The sequence below is a fragment of the Amblyraja radiata genome, chromosome 3 (assembly GCF_010909765.2).
Source record: "Amblyraja radiata isolate CabotCenter1 chromosome 3, sAmbRad1.1.pri, whole genome shotgun sequence".
NCBI lineage: Eukaryota > Metazoa > Chordata > Chondrichthyes > Rajiformes > Rajidae > Amblyraja > Amblyraja radiata.
Window position 1 is genome coordinate 32,508,383 of NC_045958.1, and position 5,976 is coordinate 32,514,358.

General features: G+C 48.1%; 1 pseudogene; it reads right to left on the minus strand.

The window, feature by feature from the left end:
* Nucleotides 1-882: 882 nt before the first annotated feature.
* LOC116971540 lies at nucleotides 883-1,763 on the minus strand (annotated as a pseudogene).
* Nucleotides 1,764-5,976: the final 4,213 nt, after the last annotated feature.

Here is a 5,976-nt window from a genome sequence, read left to right on the forward strand (position 1 = left end):
CTGACTAGTAGAACTCGTCTGTTTAGTTACAAATCAGTTTTATTAGCAAGATAGAACAAAAAGAATACGTCTTGGTATATGCGGGGTCCGTTTTACAGCAGCACACCTCTCTCTCTGCCTCCGTCCGCGGCGTTGATCGCAACTCAGCCCGTCGGTGAACCCCTCTCATACATGAACTAACATATCTTTCTGGCGCCTGCCTTTATACAGGTAAGAAATCAGCTGTTGAAATAACCGCTGGTAATTTATAGCCAATAGCACTGCTCCTAAATTCAAACTATAACCAATGGCAGGGGACTGCATTCGAGTGAGGCCCCCCTTTGGGAACAAAGTGTTATCAGCTGCAGACTGGTGCATAAATCAATACACACAGCACTACAGACTTACTGTGTGAAGGTAATACACACTGCGCTGCCGGTTTGGCGCGTAAAGGTTTAAACAGAGCGCTGTCGGCTTAGTGTGTGGGGATTTAAACAAAGAGCTGTCGGCTGCAGCGCTATAGGTTCCAAATATTGCACTACCGGCCACAGCGCTATGGGCTTTAAACATAGCGCTATGGCCACAGAGTGTTCGGGCAAAATTCTCGTATAACATTCCATCCCTCGAACAGTCTGGTTACCGTCACGTCCGGCCCACAGGCATTACCTCGTTACATCCGACCCACAGGCTTTAACTCGTCACATCCGGCCCACAGGCATTACCTCGTTACGTCCGGCCTGCAGCTGTTACCCCGTAACATCCGGCCTACAGGCATTACCTCGTTACATCCAGCCTGCAGGTGTTACCTCGTCACATCCGGCCCGCAGGCGTTACCTCGTCACATCCGGCCTGCAGGTTTTACCTCGTCACATCCGGCTTACAGGTTTAGTAAAGTCCACACGGTCATGATGCCAATCCGCACATACAACGCAGTAATATAATTGCCAACAAGATTATCCTGATGGTCAGTCCCCAGCGCACCATTGTTGCCCACCAGCCTCCAAACATCCCGAAAGGCCACCATCCTCCCGAGGGATTGTAGTCGTGGTACTGTTCTCCGACCCTTTGAATCTTCTCTCTGGCTCCGTGGGTGTGGCCAGCGAGGTTGGAGATATTCTCTTTTACCCCACTCAGGGTCAAACCAATCACCGAGTCTGTATGACCATGCATGATATTAATGAACTTGTTTTGTGAGAGGTCCCATATCTTAATGCCATCATCAATACCACCAGAGATAATCTGATCGCTTGTGTCATTAAACGTTGCTGCCAGTACTTGGTTCGTGTTTTGTAACATATGGATTACAGCCTTCCTCCGAATGTCCCATAACTTCACTGTTTCATCGTCGCTTCCTGTACAGACCAACTGTGGTCCCCGTCGGGCTGGATAACATGAAGTCACAAAGGATGCGTGACCTTTAAGTCTCTTGATCCTTTCACCCGTTACACTGTCACAGTTACACTGCTACAGTTTGATGTAAAAAACATGCTGCCATCTGTGTTATAATGCAATTCCATCACTGCTCCACTGTGACCTTTCAATGTGGCATAATTATCTCAGTCGCCATATACATTCCAAAACAACACAAGTCGATCAAATCCTGCAGATGCCAGTGTTGATCCATTCAAGTGAAATGTACAACAATAATCTTCTCCCATTAAAAGCATTAGAGGAGCTTGAAGACTGGAGGTTCTTGGTCCCACCTGCAGCACAACCTGTTGCAGGTTCCCCTGCACTGAGGGCAGCAGCATGTTGCGGGGGTGCTTAGCCTGCACCAGCACCATCCCGTTTGCTATTTCTTTTTACCAAACATTTTCTATTCTATTTGTCAGATCCTACCGATTACGCCAAATTATACAAGGGAACAGGTTCAAGGATCTGACCAGTAGAACAGAAAAAGGTTCACTCATCAGTTTAGTTACAAATCAGTTTTATTGGCAAGAGAGAACAAAAATAATACTTGTCGTGGTATGCACAGGGTCCGGTTTACAGCAGCACACCCCTCTCTCTCTCGCTCTCTCGCTCTCTCTCTCTGCCACCGTCTGCGGTGCTGATCATGACTCAGCCCGTTGGCGAATCCCTCTCGTACATGAGGATTAGTTCTTGTGGATTGGAAGATAGCTAATGTTATCCCACTTTTCAAGAAAGGAGCGAGAGAGAAAACGGGGAATTACAGACCAGTTCACCTGACTTCGGTGGTGGGAAAGATGCATGAGTTAATTATTAAAGAGGTAATAATGGGGCATTTGGATAGCATAAGGATTAGTCCAAGTCAACATGGCTTTATGAAAGGGAAATCATGCTTGACTAATGTTCTGGAATTTTTTGAGGATGTGACAAGTTAAATGGATCAAGGGGTGCCAGTGGATTTAGTGTATCTAGACTTTCAGAAAGCCTTTGATAAGGTCCCGCACGGGAGACTGGTGACTAAAATTAGAGCACATGGTATTGGGGGTAGGGTGTTGACATGGATAGAAAATTGGTTGGCAGACAGGAAGCAAAGAGTAGGAGTGAACGGGCCCTTTTCAGAATGGCAGGCGGTGGCGAGTGGAGTGCGGATGACACAAAGCTGGGTGGCAGTGTGAACTGTGAAGAGGATGTTAGGAGGTTGCAGGGTGACCTGAACAGGTTGTGTGAGTGGGCAGATGCGTGGCAGATGCAGTATAATATAGATAAATGTGAAGTTATCCACATTGGCGGCTAAAACAAGGGGGCAGATTATTATCTCAATGGGGTTAGGTTAGGTAAGGGGAGGTGCAGCGAGACCTGGGCATCCTTGTACACGGGTCACTGAAAGTTGGCTTACAGGTACAGCAGGCAGTGAAGAAAGCTAATGGGATGTTGGCCTTCATAACAAGAGGATTTCAGTATAGGAATAAAGAGGTTCTTCTGCAGTTGTATAGGGCTCTGGTGAGACCACATCTGGAGTATTGTGTACAGTTTTGGTCTAATTTGAGGAAGGACATCCTTGTGATTGAGGCAGTGCAGCGTAGGTTCACGAGATTGATCCCTGGGATGGCGGGATTGTCATATGAGGAAAGATTGAAAAGACTAGGCATGTATTCACTGGAGTTTAGAAGGATAATAATAATAAATTTTATTTAATGGGCGCCTTTCATACAAAATCTCAAGGACACCTTACATAGTAATCGGAATAAAAACATATAATCGGAGTAAAACAAGTAATTAAAGACATCACAATGACACAAATTAAAAACAGAATTCAATCCAAAAACAGAAAATCAAAAACACAGTGTGAAGAGAGAGCAGCGGCAACCAAATCGTGCCAGCGTCCACTCTCTCTTCACGGCAGCCATCTTGGACACAGACCTACAAGACTACAGTTAGACAAAAAAAAAATCATCCCCCCACAGTGGATAGCACTGTGGTGGAAGGCACAATGCCCAGTCCCCACCCCATGTTCACCCCAAAGTCAGGCCTATTGGGGCCACCGCAATTGCCTCTACGGAGGCCCGATGTCCCTGGCCGTTCTCACCGGGTGGTCTTGCCCCGGCGTCGGGAGAGTCCTTTCGGCGGCTGGGCCACCTGGAACGGCCGCTTCTTGGTTGGAGCCCGCGGCTGCCGAAGCCGACAAGGCCGCGCCGGTTTGGCGCTCCCAGGCACCCGATGAAAAAGTCGGCGCCCGCTCTCCTCACTGCCGCCTTGCCGCCTCTACGCACGCCGTCTCTCCGCACGCCGCCTCTCCGCTCCGCAAACCCGCAGCCCGGAGATGTTGCTTACGGCGGTCCAGCTCGCCAGAGCTCCAGCGCGGCGACCCAGGCAAGGCATCGCCCGCTCCGCTCCGCTCCAGCGCTCCAATGCAGTGCCGCCACGCAGGCCGAGGTGCTGGGTGGTTCCCGCCAAGAAACGGCGCTCCAAGCCCGCTGGTAGGCCACGATGACGGGTCGACGGGCAGCCCGGAAAAAAGGCTGCCACACCGACCAGGTAGGGACCTATAAATAAAGTAACACCTACCCCCCCACATTAAAAGACCATATCCCCTACAAAAAAAAAAAAAAAAAAAAAAAAAAAAAAACAGGACTCACTAAAAACGAATTTAAGACGGACGGCTGCTGCTAGCAGCCGTTCACCAAGATGGCTCCTCCTCCAGGATGAGGGGGATCTTATAGAAACATATAAAATTATAAAAGGACTGGACAAGCTAGTTGCAGGAAACATGGTCCCAATGTTGGGCGAGTCCAGAACCAGGGGCTACAGTCTTAGAATAAAGGGGAGGTCATTTAAGACTGAGCTGAGAAAAATCTTTTTCACCCAGAGTTGTGAATTTATGGAATTCCCTGCCACAGAGGGCAGTGGAGGCCAAGTCACTGGATGGATTTAAGAGCGAGTTAGATAGAGCTCTAGGGGCTAGTGGAGTCAAGGGATATGGGGAGAAGTCAGGCACAGGTTATTATTAGGGGACGATCAGCCATGATCACAATGAATGATGGTGTTGGCTCGAAGGGCCGAATAGCCTCCTCCTGCACCTATTTTCTATGTTTCTATGTTTCTATGTTTCTATGAACTAATTTACTGTATATCTTCCTGATGCCTGCCTTTATACAGGTAAGAAATCAGCTGCTGAAATAACCGCCGGTATGTCCTGGCCAATAGCTCTGCTACCAAATTCAAACTATAACCAATGCCAGGGGACTGCATCCCAGCAAGCCCCCCCCCCCCCCCCCCCCCCCCCCCCCTTTGAGAACAAAGCGTTATCAGCCGCATAAAGCCATAAACCGAGCTACAGACTTGGCCATTAAATCAATACACACAGCACTACAGATTTGGTGCGTAAAGGTAATATACACTTCACTGCCGGTTTGGTGTTTAAAGGTTTAAACAGGGTGCTGTCGGCTTAGTGCGTGGGAATTTAAACAAAGAGCTGTCAGCTGAAGCACTATGGTGTCTAAATATAGCGTGACTGGCCACAGCGCTATGGGCTTTAAACACAGCGCTATGGGTCACACACTGTTCAGGCAAAATTCTCGTATAACCCATTTTTAGCTTCCTGTATCGCTGATTATTTGTATTATGCAAGAAAACTCTTGGGAAAGGAGAAATTGGACTTGGGAGGCCTGCTGGCATGAGGTGGGTGCGGGAAATAATCTCTGAACCATGATAATAGGCCCAATCAAAGTTAGTACCACATGCTCATTTAAATTAGACTGGAGGCCTGTGAGTGCCTGCTGTGTGCTGCTCTGTAGTTCGCTGGTGAAGTAACCATCACTTTTGGGCGAACATCATACGAGTAGAGGGGGAGAGATTTAATAAGAATCTTTGGGGATAATTTTTTTACACAAACGATGGTGGGTATATGGAATGAGATACCAGAGGGGGTAGATACTATTAAGGGCCTGTCCCACTTAGGCAACCTTCAAGTTCGCGGCACTCGCCTGAAAAACCGCGAACTGGAACGGCGACCATCAGAGACCCAAAGAGCCAATGAAACTACCCGGTCAGCAAAGGAGATTAACTAAAATTACCTACGGCTACCTCGACTACCTACAAGGACATGGCGACCCCTCTATCACTGCACTTACGACTACAAAAGTATTGATTTTCTTCATGGACAAATTTTGGTTGCAGAAAATTTTTCAACATGTTGAAAAATTTGCTGCGACCATACTGAGGCCGCAACTAGTTCCCGGAATGCGGGAACTCCTCTTGACTATGAAGGAGACTCACCAGGAGACCACCAGAGAACATGTGGCGACCATGTGGCGATCATGTGGCGCTCATGAGGCGAGCATAGAGTCTCCTGCACACCTAAAAAGTCGCCTAAGTAGGACAGGCCCTTTACAGCGTTTCAGAAGCATTTAGACAGTTACATAGGTGCAATAGATTTGGAGAGATATGGGCCGACACAAGCAGGTGAGACTTGTGTAGATGGGGCATGTTGGTTGGTGTGGGCAAGTTGGGCTGAAGGGCATGTTTCCATGCTGTATGTCCAGGAGTAAGACACTATTCTTTCCAACTTCTTCCAGCTCTGTTAATTTA